At 32.8% G+C, this 22770-nt stretch overlaps 1 long non-coding RNA gene across 1 annotated transcript; it reads left to right on the top strand.

Annotated features, from left to right (window-relative positions):
• The first annotated feature begins 18347 nt into the window (after positions 1 to 18347).
• LOC146918325 (uncharacterized) lies at positions 18348 to 19203 on the top strand. The gene is made up of 2 exons (XR_015014306.1): positions 18348 to 18464; positions 18570 to 19203. It is a non-coding gene; the product is annotated as an uncharacterized LOC146918325 (long non-coding RNA).
• The last annotated feature ends 3567 nt before the right edge of the window (positions 19204 to 22770 follow it).

Here is a 22770-nt window from a genome sequence, read left to right as displayed (position 1 = left end):
GTTGTTCATAAATAATTTCTCTAATTTAGATCACCTTGAAAATTGTAAAAGAGCACTGCTATTAATCGCGAGAAAATTTCTCCGCGAATATCACGAGTGTAAAATCAACCAACTTTACCATTTGTGTCCAAAAAAAATCACTGCACTATACACATCCTCTTGTTTCTAACATATTGAATGTTAACGTGTCTTCATTTGATGTTATAATCAATTGTGGTGTATCAGGTATGTTTTGTCAAGTGAATGAATTACACGTTTCATGTCCACTCCCATGCACGTGTTGCACACAACATTTTGGTTTAGGCTCCTTTTCATTTGATTAAATGTACCTATGTTGAATTGAATTGTCAAATACAAAGGAATATTTCCTCAAAAAAAAATTTACAATGGAATACAACTCTATGAAAAATTGTATATAAAAAGAGGATGCAAATTAAGATTTATTAGCCACTGTATGTACTAGTATTCGTGAGGTTGTCGTGAATTATTTGCTCGCGATAAATAGCATTATTCATTGTAAAAAAGCACCGCTATTAATCGCGAGAAAATTTCTCGGCGAATATCACGAGTGTAAAATCACCCAAAGCACTTGAATTAACCATAATTTTGACAATTTATTGAATTAGTCATCTAGTCGACTGTTGGAACATGTGTGGAAATTGAGTAAAAAAGACTAAACACAAATTCCCATGTTGGGTAGAACTAGTGTTGTGTGAATTGAAAAAAGTGGAAGTCCCACATCGGATGGAACACACACATTAGTAGTGTTTATATAGTGGGGGTGTACCTCTAATTAATGGGGGTACATAAGCACTAGAGAAAAATATATATTGATATATATTTTTGGAAATGATAAATTAAATAATTAATTTAATCATTATTAGAAAGTGCTTTCTTAGTCCCCAAGTTTTGCTTGTTCCCAAAGTTTCTCACTTATTAGTTGTGAATTTTCCCTATAAATAGAGAACTCACATAGTGCATTCCACACACCAAAGAGTTTCATTGAGTTGTCGGGAACTCTTTCTCTCTTCTCCCTTTCTTGACTTGTGTTGACGAGTCTTTCCTCTCTTCTCCCTCCTTCGACTTGTTTAACAAGTCATTCTCCTTTTTCTCGCTCCTTTCCGTCCCTTCGGAATTAAGAGTGTTCTTAAGACCATTGTCCCTTTTCGGTTTAATGTCCCTTCGGAATTAAGAATGGTCTTAAGTTCATAGTCCCTTCGATAATATATGTCCCTTCAGAATAAAGAGTACTTTTTAAGATCATAGTCCCTATTTGGAATAAACAATGTCCCTTCGGAATCAAGAATGATCTTAACGATATATAAAAATTATTCAATAATTTTATTTGAGGAGAAATGGTGGTAACACCATATTTGAGTGGTCATAGTACCATATTGATAGTTTGGAGAACTTAAAGGTTAGAATGGTGGAAACACCATATTTGAGTGGTCTTAGCACCATAATAGAATGGTAATGATACCATATTAAAGTGGTTTCGGTAAGAGTGGTCTTAGTACCATATTTGACGGTGTAATTCTCGAACGATTTTCTACTGCGGTAGTTAATCGAACAGTTGTAGCCGGGTTTGTTTTATCCCGGAGGCGGCGTGGTTGATAGTTTACCTTGCACAATTTTGGGTAGTGCCACGAAACGTCTTAAAGAGAGCGATTCGGTCGTGACTCAACCTAATAACAACTTCGGTAGATAATAGAATTTGGAAATCCAAATACAACAGTTTGGAAATCCAAAAAACAACAATTTTAAGACGTTTCGATATGTCTACCGAAGAAGTTACTTATTAAGGTTAAGTTGTCCCTAAATATATTAAGGATAAATCAAGCTATAGAAATACATCTTTTGACTGAAACGATGAAGTGATTGTTGTTTTAAATAACAACACTAAAAATTCAAATACGTTGAATTTGTTTGAAATATGGTTTCGAAATCGTAGCCATATAATGAAACAATAATTTGTTACAAAACAAATTATTTGTTACAGAACCAAACAAGTTTAGTTTGTTAAAAAACATATGAAAAAGGTTTGGACCGGAAAAGAAAATAACGTGAGGCTGCTCTTTTGTTTTGATTAACTCGAAAGTCTTCGGTTGAAAATTAATAACACATGCTTACGTGTTGTTTTTTCTTATGAATCAGGTAACGTGAAATGCTTATGTAAGGTTTTATATAATCATCATCATGATAAGAAATAAATTGTTAAAGCCGATACGTCATGTTCTAAACTAAGCCTCTTTAATTAATAGTTTGGAATGTACCGTGGAACAAGATTAACCATCAAAATGGTTCTTGTTATTTGTTCCAAATGTTTTGTAAAAAAAAAAAATTAGAAAGAATGCGAATTTCAGATTTCTATCGAATAAGACCGATTTGACTCGGACTTAAAGAAAGACTTGTGTACCATGCATTCTTGTGGGAAAAGACTGCACTTTGATGGTATGTTAAAAATTAAATTCTCCTTCTATTTCATTAGTTGTGTGATTTTAATATTTGACATATCAAAATTGATCACGAACAAGTGTTTAATTTTAAACTTGAGTAACTTGGAATTAATTTTAAAGTTATATGATTGAACAATTTTATTTATTGCAGTCAAGATATATGAACCAAAAGTTCATATAAATCAGAATTTAGAGAATATGAATCTCTAAACATAATAAATTATGATATGTGTGAATTTGATGACACATAAATTAGAAATGATAAAATGATGTTTTTATCATATTTATTGATAACTTGTGAATTTTGGAAAATAAAATTGATATGCTTGAATGTTCAATTTTTATAACAAAAATTGAAATTTATGTTGGCTAGAGTACCAAAGTCTAAGAACAAAAATTCTAATTAAGAAATTTTTGAAGAAAAGACAATCCAACTTCTTATTTTTGAACTTGGGATTGTCTCGAACTATATTTAGATTACGGACCCCGAGAGTTGAACTCACTAGTAGAGCCTATGAATGTGTATTCATCGGGTATGCGATAAATAACGAAACATATAGGTTTTATGACCTAAATGTTAAAGTGATCATAGATTTAAAAGATGTCGTTTTCTATGTAAATATTTACCCCTTTAACTAAAGAATAGTGGGGGCACTAGTGGGGGCTCTAATGGGAGCACGACATTAGTGGGGGCAAAATAAATTCCCCTTTAAAAATTAAGAACTAGTGGGGGCACTATATTCCGATCATATTTCGGTAATCGAAATAGTTATGAAAACATCATACGTGATGTTATAGAACCTCGAAGAGGTAAGAAAGCTAGAATAGCTAAAGAGTATGAACTTGGTTTATACATTGGAAGAAGATCCATTAAGCCTTAAAAAGTTATATCCTTAATGGATGCTGAATTATGGCAAGAAGCAATAAACGATGAAATGGATTTTCTAGAGTCTAACAAAACATGACACTTGGTTGACTTGTCTCATAGTTGCAAAACCAATCGGTTGTATTTGGATTTGGAAAAGGAAACTAAAACCTCACGGGACGGTTGAAGAATACAAGGCTCTCCTTGTAGTCAAAGGTTTTAGACAAAGAGAAAAATATAGACTTCTTCGATACTCATTCACCAAATCACTAGAATCATATCCATAAGAGTACTAGTCCCTTTAGCCGCTGTTCATAACTCGATAGTACTCCAAATGGATGTGAAAGTTGCCTTTTTATGGTGAACTAGATGAAGAAATCTATATTTAACAACCTGAAAGTTTTGTGATTCATGGACAAGGAAACAAGGTATGTAAGTTAGATAATTCTTTGTGAGGTCTAAAATAAACTCTTAAGGAAATATTTTGACCGTAAACTTGCAAGCACACCTTATGATCCAAGTGTAAAACTCTTCAAGAACACTTGAGATGGTGTTAGACATATAGAATATGTGAGCATCATTGGCGGTCTTTAGGTATGCCATTGAGTGAGATTTTTGTTCAAGTTTATAGTAGACGGATAAGAAGCATTGTCATGCTATTGAAAGAGTCATGAGGTGCCTTAAGAAGATTATGACTCTAGTCCTATTGTGCTTGAATGGTACAAGATACAAATGAGAAGTATCATATTGTACATGAATGGTACAAGATACAAAATAGAACATCCTTCGATGAGTCTTAAAGCGACCAATGACCGCATATTGAGCATCATTAGAGGAGTTGTTTGTTAAAACAAATGATATTGACTCAGTCCACTATGGAATGAATCTGAGATGAGAACACTAGAGAAAACTAGTGGAGAAGCAAGTTGACAAGATGCTTGCTAGTTGAGATCCCTTAGTGGATAAAGCCGTTTCCGAAGTGTTAATTTGTTGTGATAGTTCAGCCTATTACAAAATTGAGAATCGTTACCACAATGGTAAGAGATGATTATTAAGTCACAAACACATAAAGTATTAGAGAGCTAGCTACTTTCAAAAGGAACGGTTAAACTAGATCATGTACGTACCGATAAAGAATTAGTCAATCCTTTGACGAAAGGAATTACTAAAAAAGAAAGTCCTAAACACATCCAATAGGATGGGACTAATGCCCAAAGGTCACAAGTGATGGTAACCCGAGCCTACATGTCCGGAGCTCCCAAGAAATAGGTTCAATGGGTAATAACAAGTCACAAGTGATAGAACATGCTATGTTAAAAGTAAGAAAGCATGATTCATTTTGTAGTAACGAAGGATGAGATAATAGAAACTCTTAATGAGATCTATACTCTATTTGGAGTGGAGTACATAGCTACAGGAGTACTCTTGATAGACTCACCTATATGAATGTGGAAATAAGGGCCGATTCCTATGGAATTCGGGGCGTAATACCTAAAGTGTTCGTTAAACCGGGATAGACGTGCGAGAGTCATAAACGCACGGGCTTTTAGAATACACCTTATGAAAAGGTTTGTGTGTGGGTTCTATATCCGAGATAGAGTTCAATGATGTAAGCAACTCTTGTTAATCAGTAATTTTACTCGCTATGCAAAGGTTCAAGTTGTAGGTGACACCTTTGTTTACTAGCAAATCTTATGGAGACGTTTTTGACGTTATTTCGAAACCATTTTTTAAATTCAAGTGGGGGATTGTTGGAACATGTGTGGAAATTGAGTAAAAAAGACTAAACACAAATTCCCATGTTGGGTAGAACTAGTGTTGTGTGAATTGAAAAAAGTGGAAGTCCCACATCGGATGGAACACACACATTAGTAGTGTTTATATATAGTGGGGGTGTACCTCTAATTAATGGGGGTACATAAGCACTAGAGAAAAATATATATTGATATATATTTTATTATTTGGAAATGATAAATTAAATAATTAATTTAATCATTATTAGAAAGTGCTTTTTTAGCCCCAAGTTTTGCTAAAATGTTTTGGTACATAATATAATATATTTTGGTACTAAATTTAATATATTTTAGTACTCAATTAAGATATTTTTTGTACTAGATCTAATATGTGAATTACTTAATCGCAAAGTAATATGTTACTTGTTCTCAAAGTTTCTCATATTACTTGTTCCCAAAGTTTCTCACTTATTAGTTGTGAATTTTCCCTATAAATAGAGAACTCACATAGTGCATTCCACACACCAAAGAGTTTCATTGAGTTGTCGGGAACTCTTTCTCTCTTCTCCCTTTCTTGACTTGTGTTGACGAGTGACGAGTCTTTCCTCTCTTCTCCCTCCTTCGACTTGTTTAACAAGTCATTCTCCTTTTTCTACTCCTTTCCGTCCCTTCGGAATTAAGAGTGTTCTTAAGACCATAGTCCCTTTTCGGTTTAATGTCCCTTCGGAATTAAAAATGGTCTTAAGTTCATAGTCTCTTCGATAATATATGTCCCTTCGGAATAAAGAGTACTTTTTAAGATCATAGTCCCTATTTGGAATAAACAATGTCCCGTCGGAATCAAGAATGATCTTAACGGTATATAAAAATTATTCAATAATTTTATTTGAGGAGAAATGGTGGTAACACCATATTTGAGTGGTCATAGTACCATATTGATAGTTTGGAGAACTTAAAGGTTAGAATGGTGGAAACACCATATTTGAGTGGTCTTAGCACCATAATAGAATGGTAATGATACCATATTAAAGTGGTTTCAATATTAAAGAGTGGTCTTAGTACATATTTGACGGTGTAATTCTCGAACGATTTTCTACGGTGCGGTAGTTAATCGAACGGTTGTAGCCGGGCTTGTTTTATCCCGGAGGCGGCGTGGTTGATAGTTTACCTTGCACAATTTTGGGTAGTGCCACGAAACGTCTTAAAGAGAGCGACACGGTCGTGACTCAACCTAGTAACAACTTCGGTAGATAATAGAATTTGGAAATCCAAATACAACGGTTTGGAAATCCAAAAAACAACATCGACTAAATTAACCAAAATTTGTAACATGATTAACCAAATATCACATGCGTAGAAAGAAAACAAATTACTCAAACCCAATTCAACCTTCGATCACTTATAAGCAGTGGTGTTGCTGGATCTTAGGTTAAGGGGTTCAAAATTTAATTAATAATTATAATAATATATATTCAAAAAAATTACGTTGTATCCGATTTACGATGTACTCAAAAAATTATATGCATACTCTGTACTCAACAATTGTCATCTATGGTTCTTTCTTGTTTTGAAATCGTTTAATAATCAACTTGATATCCAAATATCTTTGTCAACTTTTATATTTTAAAAAAGGGTCATGCTAACAAGTGTCCCAAAGGTACTTGTTAAGTATTCAAAATTGGAAATGATTGATGAAATTTAGATAAATAAAGTTACTTTTTGTTGTTTTAATAAGACAAAGTTTCCATTTTAAATTTCTTAACAAATGTCATAAAAAAAATTATACAAAAAACAATTCATTTATCTAAATTTAAACACCGGATATATCGGTATACTCGAATTTTCGAATGTACCATAGAAATCGTTCAATATATCACATTGTGACTGTCGAGCTCAAATAATTACTCAAATTGTTATAAAACCAAGATCTATCCTCACTGTATAATTAGTTTGTAAAATGTAATGGATAATGGAGTTTATTTTTATGTTTGCCGTTTCAAAAAAAAATATGCTTTGAGACTTCTTTAACCAACAAGACTGATAACTGTATTCTATCAATGCTTATGACCGTACATATTGTTGAATATAAAATCTAATAACCGAAAGTGATTAACATAGTTTTAAAGGCATTTAATTATTCACACGGAAACAAAGACAATGTATCCTTAATTAAGCCAAAATGCTAGACTAGAAACAACGTAAAATATGCGGGAATGGTTGTGGGTCATCCTCGTAAAGCAAAAGGTGCTCCTGGTATTGCGGGAATGGTGAAATTTTTAATGGGAATGGAGAATCCTCATTGTATTGAGGATTGAGGATTGCTTTATATTTTTAATCATCAACCTATTTAAGTTTGCTTTATCTTATGCAGACACAATTTAGATTGAGGATTGTCTTCATCTTATTGCTGCAGTCGATGTGGTTGCTTAATGAAATATCTTTCACATAAAAAAAAAAAAGGAATAGATTCTCTATCTTTATATTTGGTAACTTTAGTGTGTTTTAGATGCGTTAGAAAATTATGTTAAGAGAAATGTATGGAAAAAAGTCGCTAAAAAGGTGGACGATTCAAAATAACTATAGGTAGGAACATAATCATAAACTAGCATAAAAATTTGACAACTTCAGCTAAATTATTCGTTTGCTTATGGAAGAATTCTTAATATGTGAATTGCTAAGAAAGTCACACTTGACACTCTCATATGTACATGTTTTCAAGCCGTGACCAACACTCCCTACTATTTTAGCAGTGAAACATGTGATTTTTACTAGCATTGAAACATGTGATTTTTTTAAGAGTCTTGTCAATGAGTGTCTTAAAAGTACTTTTTAAGAATTCTTAATTAAGAAATTATTCTTTAAAAAATTTAATAATTCAATTTCGATGCATTGAATGCACAAATTTTCGTAAAAACTTAGACCATCCACAATGCGGCACCCCATTTGGGTGCTTAAATGGGTCCCGACCGTACACGTCATTCGTTTTATAATTAATACGTAATAAGCACCCAATCTCTCCAACCCAAGGCACCTCAAAATAATTATTAATTGTGTCCCAGCAATAACTCTATATCATTATATTTTAACAATAATTTTTATACTCATTCATAATTATATAATTTTAAAATATTGAAATAATTTAATTATAAATTATTTAAATAAACAAACAAATTCAAAGATGGAAAAAATAAAGTAATTAAGTACAGATTTTTTTTTTAAGGAGTAATTGAATACAAGAAATGTCAACTAAAATTTCCAACGGCTATGCTACAAGAAAATTCAAATTCAACTATTTTTTTTAAGGAATCAAATTCAACTATTATTTACAACTATTATATAATCATTTTTAATATCAAAATAATACAATAATTAAATATATAAAAAAATAGAATTAATTGTACATGTGGGGCCCATGAGTAATAAGAGAGAGAGGGTGTCTATACAAGCACCCACCTTCATAAGCACCATATTCATTGGTGTCACAAAGGGGGTGCTTATTTACAATGATGCTTAATAGGGGAAGGACTCCCCATTGTAGATGGTCTTACTATATAATGTCTTTATAGAATACCTTTAGAACACTCGTTAGCATTATTATTTTTAAAATAATTTAATCCAAAAAAGACAAAAGTAATGGAACCACCCCAAATTATCGTAAATCTTGGGCGTTACATTTTTCAAAGTGACATAGGCTCTACTTGATTTTTCTTTCTTTTTGTGCCGAAATATCCAGAACGTTCTAGAGTGTCGGGTGTAGTAGATGCAATGGATGCAAGTTGTCATGTGATGTCATCTTAGCTGGTTTTGATGATGTCACCTCATTTCTTGTGTAGTACGGTCAAAATGTTTTGGAGAATGTTCTGGTCTATGCTTCACATCATTATCGACAAAACAACTCTCGTTTTAAGTCCCTTTTTTTGAGATTGTTTGGAAGAGATTAATAATGGTGAAAAACAATAAAATTAAATAAACTATCACTTATTTTTGTGATTTTTGGAATTTGTCCGGACAAAATTAGTGTACTACAATTATTTAGAAAAATTATAACAAGTGCTCCTAAGGTACTCATTTACGAAACAAATATAGTTATCTTAGAACTTGTGTAGTCAAAGTTTTAAAAGTGTAAAAAAGGGGTGAGATCTACATTATCCTTTGATGAATTGAGGGTAATTGACCTCTAATGATAAGTAGGATTCGGTTATGGAACGAAGAAGACGAATATCATATGTTGAATGAAAGAGATGAAGAAGTTTGATGTTCTTGAGATGAAAATGATAAATGGATGTAAGAAAAAACCTACCGATGAGACCTACATTACCTCTTGATGAATTGAGGGTAATTAACTTCTAATGACAGATAAGATTCAATTCTCGGAACGAAGAAAAAAGGAGATCACATGTTGAATGAAAAAGATAAATTTTTTATATTTTTAAGATGAAATGGTAACTAATTGTAAGAATTAAGATAAAGAAAGTAGGATTTTTCTTTAATAGAGTAAATTACCTCCGGTTCATTAAGTGGTAGTATAGAAAGGATATGTTCACAGTTATACTAGTTAGCATAAACCAATTATTTAATAGCAGCCTCTCGTATAAATCTTAGCACATTATCTACTTGGCTAGTACTCCTACAAATTTGCATGTGTAAATGTTGGGAAATGGTACATATAGGCATAAGTAGATTCACTATAGCAATCTGGCTGGCATAAACCATGGAACCTGTTGATTTTTTTTCTCTCACCCGATACCTCATTAGGAACTTGTATTCCTCCTCCACAATACACCATGTACTACCACCCATGGTTTGTTTGACACTAAATGATCATCCGTCTACCACCCTTCGAATCTCGCAGGACTCGTCATCAATTGCAGTCACCAAATTTGTTCGGAAGGAACCAATAATTTTTTTCTTAGGTCCCTAATATATCTAAGACCTCATAAAAATATTTGTGGCGTTAGAAAATTTCTTTGTGGAGTCCTCTACATAGATATCTATAATTATAATAGTTTTCATAATGTAAACATTATGTAAAAATTGTGACTTACACTAACAATTATATTTTAACATTTTAAAATGGTGTTTTTCTTATATATTAAAAAGAGTAGCTTCTCCGTTAAATAAAGTATAATTGTATCCTCGTGAGCTTAGCTCAGTTGGTAGGAAATATTGCATAATATAACTCGGTTGGTAGGGATATTATATATTCTATGCGGGGGTCGGGGTTCGAACTCCGGACACCCCACTTCTCCACATTTAAAATATGTGAGCTTTAGCCACTAAACTACTTGAAGAAAAAAAGAGAGTAGAATATTAGTTTGTGTTTTCTAAAAATAGTTCAAATATATATTGATATATTGAAGTTACAATTACAAGCACACATCGTAGACATCTATCATAATAATTGGAACAAACGACTGGTGGACATGATCAAATATAATGTGGACGTATCCTTTTTAACATTAATTTTATCCTGAGTGCGATATTTGTATTAGAGACTCTTAGGGGCTATTCATGCTTGGAAAATCAAATTATTTCTATTCCATCGCTACCGTTCATGAAGCTGAAACCATAGATTTGCTGCAATATATCAAAGTGGTCGTATGTTAGTAAACAGCTAAATATGATTGCTCATAGTATAACTTGAGCATTCTTATCTCACCATAGGCCCCGTATTTTCAATATTGTACCTATATTTTATACTTCATCTGGTACTATTTATAAGAGACATTTAAGTCAACAAAAATTAATGAATATGGTCTAAATTATAAAGCTAATACATTAACTTTTGTTGATTCAATACATTTTATAAATAAGACCAGATGGAATATTCGTAATGGGTTAACTTTGCCTTTGCAAAACAAAAAACAAAAACTTATCTAAATGACTTAATATATATATCGAAAATTGGGTGTTTAGTTTTTCTAGAAATAGACTTGGACCAATGGTGGTTGCATGGGAGCAGCATTGTCTCCCGTAGGGAGCAGATTGTCTCCCGTGAAGTTTCTCTCCGGTCTTCTCTGTGCAATCCTAGCCTTTCCTTCTTTTTAAAGACATATCAACGGCTACGATTAAAACCAATTAAATCACAAATTTTGTCTCTTTCACAAACCATTTTCTCGCTCCATTCCCGCATAGGTTTGCGACGGTGTGGGGGAAGTTGCGATTGAAACCACGGCCGTGCACGAATACGTACGTTTCTCACGTGGATCTTGAAGGTTAAAATGACAAACACGTTTTCAAATACGATCTCTAACTTCTCTCGCGAATACGTACCTATTCTCTCGCTTTCTTCTCTCGTTTAGGGTTTCATTCTCACTTTCAAATTTCCATCGATTCTTGCTCAATTCCATCTTAATATCGGATATATAGCATGCTTAATTTTCGGCGTCAATTTTACACTGCGATTCTTGCTCAATTCCTTCTTAATTTTATACTTTGATTTTCGACTTCACTTTTCCATCTTCCTTTCTTCTCTCATTTTATGTATTTATTTTCTCGATATTGTGTAGGATTGATTTTAATTAGTTGATTATCAATTTAATTTCAGATTTACTTACTTGGAAGCACTTTTTCCGTCATTGGAATAACACTCACACATGTTGGAACATATGGAATTGGAAAGTTAAATGAATTAAGAGAACTTATAATTCAATATTGTTTATTGAATAGTACTTGTTTATGAATTGGTGAAATGCCGTAAAGAATTGGAGACAGTTTATTCGGAGAAGTTGGATATTTCAAGTTGGACATGTTGTGGAAGAGGTTAAGGTTAGTTATGTCGTGGACATGGGGGTTAAGTCGATTGCAAATGTCTGCTTGCTTGTTCTATGAGTGGCAATGGAACCCTATAGAGTGATTGTTATGGTAGGGCTTTGGTGGTCTGTTGTGCTTTCGAGGCTGAAGTTGTGGTCTTCGGCGTGTGTGGACCGTTTTGGTGCTACGTTTACCGTATATGACAACATCGGTTTTCTTCGTTTTGATAGCAGCAAGGTTCGGCTAGTGTTTGTTGACGGCATGGCAGATTATTTGGGCTAGTTTTTAGGGTGTTGGTTTCGGGTTTTACGGTATATCGGTGACCTTTGTTTGTTTTCCTTGCTCACGAGTTTGTTGTGCTTCTTGTACACTCTAGACGTGAATAAAAAATGTAAAATTAGAGTTGTAACATTTGATCTTTATGATCTTGTACTTTAAAATTGTGATCAATGTAAACAAATTATTTGTATACATTGTTTAGCATATTGCCGCTATTAAACTCAAATGGAATTAAACTTGTAATATGTGAAAGATCCGAAGCAATTGTTAGGTGTAAAAATTGAATCAAGATGAAATTGAACTTGTAATGTAACACTCGCTATAACAATGCGAGAAACCAACACCTACACCGATATAACGGTGCGAGAAATCGAGCATACAATTGTTAGGCTGCGCATTGCTATAACCAACATGTATCGGCAATAAAAGACATAGAAAGTCCGATCATATTCAAATTAAAAACTGAACTCGTCAAATTGGAAAAATATTACACCCGCATGTCAAACATGTATTACCGATACATGTTGGTTTCGCATTCGTAAAATTTGTTTTTCTCGCACTATTCTAGCAAAGGTGCATGTACTGATCATAAGAGGTCTACAATCGTAATACCTTGCGGCCAATTTTATGTGTTGTTTTTACCGCACTATTCTAGTAGTTTTATGTGTTGGAGCAAAAATTTTATGTGCTGTTTTTTTTGCACTATTCTAGCAAACTTTATGTGCTATTTTTCCGCATTATTCTAGCAAAGTGCAATACCCGTAACAAAACCCGTAGAGCGGTTTTATGTGTTATTTTAAGTGTCAACAAGCAGAGAAATATTGCATTGATCATAAGTGCAAGCTATACCAATAATTAGGTTCCATTGATCGAAATTTCAAAGTATAAGATCTTGAAGATCACATGTTAAAACCATAACTATAATTTTACATTGATGTACAAAGAACCTAATACAAGCTAATAACCCATCCTCTTTTACAACTAGGACTATAATTTTACATTGTAGTACAAACAATCTAATACAAACTAATAACTCTTCCACTTTTACATTTTTCTCTTTAGAATAACATCGGTGCCAAAACAAGCCCCGCACGCGCCAAATACCACGGCTTCAGCCTCGAAAGCACAAATGTACCACGACAACCCTACCGCAACGTACACTCTATTGGGTACCATTGCCACTCATAAAACAAGCAAGCCGACGTTTTTCAACCCACTTAACCCCCATCTCCACGACAGTATTTTCCAAAATCTTCTTGTATTTTCCCTACAAGTATGCTTATATTCTTCAACATGAACAAACCACTTGAAATTCATCCACATAAACCATTTTGTGATATAACCAACTTCTCCAAATAAACCATATCTCCAATTCTTTCAGGTATTTCACCAATTAAGTTAGAGTTGTAGACATAAAAAAACCTTCAAATTGTTCAACTCGGGCATACTCAAAAGCAAAGAAAACAGGAGCATTAAAGGACAAATCCAAACACTCAAATTCAACAATTCACCAATCTCATCGAAACAAACGGTACCATTCAAACAAAAAATAACGAGACCAATGATTTGAATTGAAAATTAGTATTCCGTAATCACCGTAATCAAATTAAGATTTCTTTTCTTCAAATTATCACCGTAATCCATTCAAATGATTGGAACCGAAATAAAATTCAAATTGGTACTCACCGTAATCCACCATCGTGGGTGCGCCACCGCCTCCACCGTCGCACAACATAAGGAAAGAAGGATTTTGAAGGAAGATGGAAAATAGAGAAGGAAGGACAACCGTCGCCGTAGTCCGCCGTTGTGGTTTGCCGCCACACGTCTCCACCGTGCAACCATTCCCCGCCGTTGTTGAGATGGGTTTGGGAGGAAAGTGGGTTGAGATGGGTTTCGAAATTGAGAGTGAATGAATGGCAACGAAAAAACGTGAGGAAGGGAAGAAAAGAAATGAATGAACTTGTAAAATAAATAAAAAATGAATGAAGGGCTAAGATTAGTTATGACATCATTAAAAGGAATGGATGGCTAAGATTATTTCACAGGAGAAAACATGAGGTAATTTTCACCGGAGTGGATCCTCTCCCCGGTTGCATGACATAAATATGCAATCTTTATGACATACACTCTCCGGTCACTAATATAAGCAAAAATCCACTTTCTAGGTTCATTCAATTAATGATTTATGTAGTGTTTATTATAGACTACATACATCATTAATTAAATGAACCTAAAAAGTGGATTTTTGCATATATTAGTGACCGGAGGGTGTAGCCATCATTCGTAAATAAAATGATATGCAGCCCAACAATATCCTCAGTTGTACGTAAGACCAAAGTTTCTATAGAAAAAGAGAAATGATATTTGAACAACCACTTTTAAACAACTTTGGTGACAACTTTCTCTCTCATATTCTCATTGTACTTTTATTCTATCTCCTTCCTTTTCTCTCTCTATTGTTATTATCCAATCGAAGAGAGGAAAAAAGGTTGTCAATAGAGTTGTTTGATTTTGGTTGTCAAAATATCACTCCTCATAGAAAAATATGCACGCAAAACCAAAGTTTCTATAGGAAAATGTTAACGAGTGCTCTTAGGACACTCTTTAAGAGTTTAAAATAGTAATATTTTATGAAAATATGCGCATTCAATGCATTGGAAATTGCAATGTTTTACTTTTAAAATAAATACATTTGAATAATTTCTTTTGATGGAATCCTTAAAGAGTGCCCTAAAGACACTCGTTAACGAGACCCAAAAATAAATTGTATGATCACCAAAGTCACAGTGTATGTTTTTCTTTTAATTTTTGGGTAAATTAATGTTGATAAATATTTACAGATAGAAATCAATTTTCTTCTTTACTCTCGTAATTTTAAGAGTGGTAATACTTTACAATGGCAACCAAACAGTGTACTTGTAACTCAATATCTGAATATTTAAATAGCATGTTGTGATTGTATTTACCTAAATGTACAAAACCTGACAAAGTAAACTTTTGCCCTTATCTAAGATAAAATAAATGTGAGCTGTGATCCAATACAATATGATGCTTTCATATGTATATATCTGTGTGGGATTGCTCTAAGGAGTCACGTAATTTGACCTCTCTTCTATGAGTAAATCATCAATTTGGTCTCTGTCTTTGTACTAAATTTCCAAATTGGTTTATGACTCTATTAATAACTCAAAATGGTCACTTGTCTTTGTTAAACGTTTTTCAAATTAGTCCCCGACTCTATTACTTGTTTTGTATTTTGAGTGTTAATGACTCAATGTCTTTTGGATATTATTTGATGATTAATGACATAATGTATTTTGGATCTTATTTGGTACGTTAATGACTTAAAATACAAAAGAACTAACAAAGTCGGGGACCAATCTGAGAAATTTTTGATAAAGGCAGACTATTTTGAGTTATTAATAAAGTCAGAGACCAATTTAATAATTTGTTACAAAGACATGAACCAATTCAGTGATTTACTACTATTTTCTAACCTACCTACTTTTAACCTCTGTGGTCCTTCTTTTTCCATCTGAGTAAATTATCACTCTCATTGTCTATTATTAAAGACGTAAAAATCTCTTACCACTTAAATAATTTATTAATAATAAATCTCATGTTATCTTAAAAATATACACGTAACATTAAAATGAAACTAAATCTAGTACTGCAAGTACATAATAACTTTTACATAAAAGCCACCACCAACCATGGTGCAAAATATTATGATCATCAGAGCTACCGCTGCTCTATGCACATCTAACTGTCACGTAAGAAAATTCACCGTGGCCTACTTACTCATTTGAGTTTTAAATCTAAAACACCTCAAATTAAGTTTTTTGTTTTTGTGAAATAGTATACTTTATTTGTATTTTTGGAAATTTGTTAATCAACATAAAAACCGACTAATTCATATAATCGATCTGTCTGTCTCTCGAGAAGTCACTTGATTGCAAAGTTTGTCCTACAACCTTGATGAACTCGGTTCAAGACTCAGGTGAGAGAGGAGTTCATATGATTGATTCTATTATCCACTAGCAGATGATTCAATTAAAGATAGAACAAAATTCCGGATGAAGTATCACAAAAATTGTTAACATTTAAATGATTTGAACTTAAAATTTAAAGAAGAGCATACTCCTAATTTTTAACTCGAAAGAGTAACAAGAAAGAGTAATAAAAATGTTGCTGCCTTCCCCTCAAAATAAAAAAAATAAATGTTGCTATCAATACAAGCTTTTAACTCCTAGCACTCTAATTTCACTTTCCTCATCAAGCATTTCTTGAGAGCAAATTAATCGATCTTCCCCTAGGGTAAAAGCATAAAAATAGTGGTAAATTAATGAAATAATTATATTACGTAACAAACTTTAACAATTTTAGTTTGATGGCATGTGAAATGGACAATGACATTTTCCGATGAAGTAACAAATAATCCTATTGTGTATGATAATAAAATATCATGCTGTTATATAGACAAATCTAAAATTGGGAAATTTTAAATGGACAAAAAGTGAATTGCAGTTATCTACCAAAAGAAAGTGAATTGCATTGAGATAGATGTGAATGTATATTACTTTTATAAGGAGTGAAATATACTGAATTACTAATAAAACAAATTTCACAAGCAAAGACTTCCTTGTGAATGTAACAAATAAAAAAGGCTTCTTGTGAAATTGTTAATTGTTATTTATTCGCTAAAGAATTAAAGTCACAAATCATAAGAGTTAGTATACGTAGTTGCACATAGAAAATATCTAATTCAAAAGTAAATTTTTTAACATTATTTATACTTATTAACAACACTTAAATGAAATGACAAAAATCACTTCTAATTTAATCAATGTTCTGTCTTTGAAATTGAATTTGGGTATGCAACAAGTTAAAATTCTTAGAAAATGTTTGGTTATTGAGTTTCGTAAATAGGGATGGCAATTGGACCCAGACTCGATGGGTACCCGTATAAAATACCTATAATGGGTAGAATAAAACTCCGCTTTCATGGGTCCCGACTTGGGTCCGGGTATTACCCGCAAATTTAAATGGGTATGGGTACGAGTAAGGGTACTATAATACGGCACAGCCCCCCGCAACCCGCATATACATGTTCATATAATATGATAAATAATTTATTTATTTTTGGTGTATAATTAATTCATTTATTTAGCTATTTAAGCCTAAGCCTAAACCTAAAAACTTCTTAATACCCGATCCCTCCCGCCGGCATACAATTTTTTAAGGATGTTTTGAATGCTTTTTATTTTGTTAAATACTAAGATTCGTACTATTTTATGAGTTGATTTGAAAAAATTTGAACCATAATTTTATTTCAATTGTGATATTCTTATTGTCTTTTCATAGTTAAAATGCGGGCATGGACACTAAGGTACCCATTGAATATGGGGAAGGGTACTAAAGTTGTTGCCCACTACCTATAGGGTACCCATTGACATCTGTATTCGTAAAGCTCCAAGGATTAATTTTAACTTTTTTATGTGAGTGCTTTCATTTCTTTCAATTATTTCATTGATTAACCCCTTGAATTTTAATTTTATCTTAAAAAAAAGGGTTAAATATGTTTTTTAGTCCTTACATTTTGCGTCTCTTTGAAGAATAGTCTCTACATTTCATTAAATGTTTTTAAAATCCTCACATTTTATCTCCGTTATCAAAATTAGTCCGTGCCGTTAATTCTCTAACGGAATGCTAATGTGACAGTTAGTGGGTCCCAATAAATATGTTTTTGGTCCCTACATTTTGCGTGACTTTGAAAAATAGTCATTCTTTTCATAGTTAAAATGCAGTGTATGGACACTAAGGTACCCATAGGATATGGGGAAAGGTACTAAAATTGTTACCCTCCAATATATGCAATAAATTTGTTTTGGTTCAAAAAAAAAAAAAGAAACCTGCAATGTCACACGCAAACGACATATATAAATAAATAAGATTTATTTATAAATTAATAACTAAAGATATGATACTGAAATTGTTTAAAAATATATTTTTTGACAAGTTGTTTAAAAATATATATTTTATGTAAATTGGATTTAAATAAAATCAAAGATATGGTTTTGAAATTGTTTCAAAAGATATATTTTGGACTCAAATAAAATGAAAGATATGATTTTGAAATAGTTTTAGTTTATATATTATGGATTCAAATAAAATCAAAAGTACGATTTTGAAATTGTTTCAAAATATATATTTTGGATTAAAATAAAATAAAATATATTATTTTGAACAAGCTCTCCATCTATAGCACATTCCCTAAATCCTAACCTAATTTCCATCGATAGCACATTCTCAGTTCAACGCCGCGAATTTACCAATTCCAAACCTGTTGTTCGATGGCACCTCTTTCAGAAAACCAAGGTAAGTAACTCCTGCTATCATCTCCCAATAGATTGATTCACTCCCTTTTGAAACCCTAACCTAACCTAATTGTTCATGATTTTGAATTAACTTTGTGTTTAGTAGTTTAAAATCATCAATTCATTAACTTTGTGATTTTGAAAGCTATGGTTTTTCAGAGAGAACCCTCGAAAGTGTACGAGGTAATCAATGTGTTGTTGTTGTTGTTGTTGTTTTCTTTTTGTTTTACAAATAAATTCCTTATTGATTGATTGTTGGAGAATGAATGAATGCAGAAGAAACTATTGCATCATCAAGCAAGAATAAGCGCAAGAAGAACGCAGTTAATGTTATAGGAAGAAAAAGAATCCGGCCCTCTGTTCAAAGTGATGATCACAAAACAATAGCAACAACAACTATTGCGGATTTGCTTGAATCTAATTACAGACGTATTTTAAATAAAGAAATTTCAATTTCATTCACTCTGGAACCGCCACCATCTAAACGCATAGTCAAAATACCTGAGAAGAAACCAGACCTATGTCACTGTTATCGCACTGAAGCGTTAGACGGCCGCGAACAATGCCTGTGCAAAAGAAATATGCTTAGTACTCGTTTTGAGCACTTGGATGATGATTACGAAGACTATTTTGAGTGATTTAGCACCACTCATTTTATTATTGAATTCACCTCTCATAAACATTTCTTTTGTTGTTTTGGTTGTAAATAAATAAATAAATGGTTTTATTTGAGAAATTTATTATTTATGTCTCATTCTTTCTCTTGTTACAATCTACAACTCTCTATGGATTCTATAAAGGATAAAATTTAGTCCTATGATGCTTGAAAGGATAAAATTTATGCTGTTGTGCTTTTTTTTTGTCATCTTTTATCTGAAACGTATACTTGAACGAGTTGATTGATAGGTGCATGATTCAAGTGAGTCACTACTTGAATGAGTTTATTCAGGCAGGCATGTATCTGTTTTTAGAGAATATAAAACCTTAGCCAAACCATTCAACAACTTGAGGAAGTCATCTTAGCTAATGGCCGTTATACCCTAATTTTGGACCTAAAAACACTTGCTCAAAATATTTTTTCATCTCTCGATATGTGTCTTTGACTTTTGAGAGATTGCCAATTTGATGTTGTTTACCTTGATATTTTACTATGTTTTAGTTGCATGTTTTACTATCTTTGTTTTGAAAATTTTCAATTGTGACTTTGTCTATGTTTTCTTGCATTTTAAACCATCTAAAGGGTCTTTCTTGCATTCCAAGTTATTTGAAGAGTGTCTCGATCAATTGCATATTTCTCTCGCATTTTATTTCAATGTTATTTGCAAAAATTCATGAAAAAGGGCATTTTAGTCATTTCCTGCATTCAAACTCATTTTAGTCCTTGAAAAATTGTCTCCGGGTCTTTTCAATTTGCTTGAATAAATTCTTGCTTTAATTCCCCGTTAAAAACCATTTTGAAATTGCATTAGAGTCATTTTAGTCTCTAGGGGCATTTTGGTCATTTCACACGAAATTTTGACAGAGAGAGGTTACTTTGAAGTACTTCATTTATGTAGTTGGTTTATTTTAGTCCATTTTGTGTTTTTTATTGGTTTCACTTTACGTTATTTTCAAAATTACATTTTTTAACCAATTTTTTTAATTTTTCATTTTAAGTCCTTTTTTCATTTTTAATTGCAGCTTTGTCCTTTAACCGAGTTTTGCATTTTAGTCCTTTAAGTTTCAAATTTTTGTTTTTAGTCCTTTTTCAAAATTGCAAATACCGGTCCTTTAGGGTTGTCAAATTACGAATGGTCCAAGTCCCAAATTTAGTCCAAATCCGAGCCAAACAAGTCCGTAAACAAAGTGTCACAAGATGATTGGGTCTCAAGTCCACATGGCAGCCTATATAAGGGCCATATCGTCACTGCACGGTGCCAACGGTCCCATTCACAACACGCCAACTCATCAAATCACGAAACAAAAAGAGATTTTCTCTCTTGGCGATTAGATCAAAATTCAACAGAATCAAAGAACATTGTTGAAGTTCATCAAGAACTTCATCAATATTCATCATCACCAAACCCTAACCAACTCAATTCTTCACCAAATTCATCATCTATCGCACAAAATCAACACAAGTTTCCAGAAAATCGAAATCAAAATCGTTTCAATTCGACAAATCCTCATCAAATTCGGTTGGATTCGTACTAGTTCTCGGTGATTTTCTGCGAAAATCCTCATCACCGAACTGTTTTTTCTCCTCTTGCAATTCAAGCGTAAAGCGATCACAAGAAGAAGTTTGAGGAAGAGAAGAAGAGGAATCAAAGAGGAATTGAACCGGTGAAGAAGACGAAGAGTGAGAAGACGAAGAATCTTCGATTTATTTTCGGAGATTGAACCAAAACACTTACAGGAAGCAAAAGCAAGGCATCGAATTCTTTTCACCGTTTCTTTGCTCGAATCTCCGAATTACAACGAGGTAATCCGTTAATCCTTCTCTGTTTCACAAGTTTTCTTCGCATGAGTGTGATTCCCTCACAAAACGATGTAGATCTACAAAGTGTTTAAAGCGTTTAGTTACGAGTTTCATTGAAATCTTTTGAAAAGAATTTAAACCGAAGAATTTAGGAGTAGATCTACGTCGTTTTGTGGTTTCTTTGTGTTTTTTGGTTGTGGATTTGTGTTCAGTGTAAAGAGACGAGTAGAAAGATGTTTAGATCGGGTTTTTCGAGCTAAAAAGGTGGCGGTTAGGTTTCCGGCACCGGAATCTTCACGGCGGTGGTCAAATCCGCCGGAGAAGACGACCGGCGTTTTAGAGAAAAGGAAGAGCGTTTTAGGGATTAGAGAGAGAAAGAAGAGGAAGAAATGAACCGGACCGGTAGTCCATTCCTTTTATAAACCTTTGAACCGGTCCGGTTCAGTTCCGGTTCACTCTTCCTTCGTTTTCCACCCTTAGATCTAGGTTTTGGAAGATCTCGGATCAATCAAACGCCTACGAGGCTCTTGGATAATCCAGATTCATCCATACGTTTGGGCTTGGGCCTAAGTCTTTGCTTCCTGCGTTTTTCGATAGTTTTTGCTATTTTCATACCGCTTGTTTGATATTTGCACCATCGTTTGACTAAAAACCTTGATAAAAGTTCCTAAAGTTTTGTTCAATGTTCTCTTGCTATTTTTGATAAATTTTGATGTGTTTTACATGATAATCTTGATAACAAATACATGAAAATATTTTGTTCTTGGGTAATTCAATACTTTGGTTTAATTTTGTTTAAAATGTTGTTAAAAAAACTTCTAAAATTTTGTGAAGCAGCTCTTGTGATTGATGAGGATACTAAAGACTTGGTTCTATGATATTTTAGCATGTTAAAAATGGATAAAAATATGTGTGATTTTGCTTGTGATTTTTGGTGCCTTTTGTCAATGTTTGTGAAGTTTTCTTTGCATATTTTGATTCCAATATTTTGCCTCATGATGTTTGATACTTGATGAATAAATTTAAAGATATGTTTGTCTTTGATTTAGTGTATTTGGTGTTGTTTGTGATGTATGGCATTAGTTTCTTGTTTTACAAGTCATGCAAATAATTGTGTGTGAAAATAAAGTGTCAAATGTGTCTAAAAGTGTGTCATAACTCTTGGCTTGAATATGTTCCTATAATTCCCACATTGTGGCTGCAATAAAATCTTTTGAAAAGTGCTATGATGAGAGAATTATAGGTCATGTGCATATTGAGAAGTTATCGTAAATTTTTAGTGTATTTTGACACTTTATTCTTGTTGATTTTACCACTTTTGTTTAACACTTTCTTGCCTTATTTCTTTACCCTATTATATCTTGTGCTACTAACCCTTTCATTTCATGTTTCATACATTCCATAAGCATATTTCATCCTTTAGCTTTAGTTTTATTTCTTGCACTTTAATTTTCATGCCAAGACTTAGCATGTAAAAACTTAGGGATTTTTGTATTTTCTTTATGCTTTTAATTTCTTGCAAGACCATAGAATGTAAACTAGGGCATATGTAAAGGACAATGGACTCTAATGATGTACACCGACACAAGCACCGACACATGCACACACATCACATGGATACTTTAGATGAATGCTTAGGGAATGTATGCTTTAGATGTATGCTTAGGAATCACGATACTTAGAAAAATTCTCTTTTCCAAAAAACATGAACAACTTCACTCAAATAATTTTCCAAAGAAACCTTGGGATCAAAATCCCATTGAATTTTCCCTTTATTTTCTTAAACAAAAACTTTAATGAATTCTAATAATACTTAGACTTTCTTTGCAAAATAACTAATTCCACCTCA

Source organism: Medicago sativa, chromosome 6 (genome assembly GCF_051527215.1).
Source record: "Medicago sativa cultivar Bolivia chromosome 6, Bolivia_mono, whole genome shotgun sequence".
Lineage (NCBI taxonomy): Eukaryota > Viridiplantae > Streptophyta > Magnoliopsida > Fabales > Fabaceae > Medicago > Medicago sativa.
This window is presented reverse-complemented; position numbering and strand designations above follow the sequence as displayed.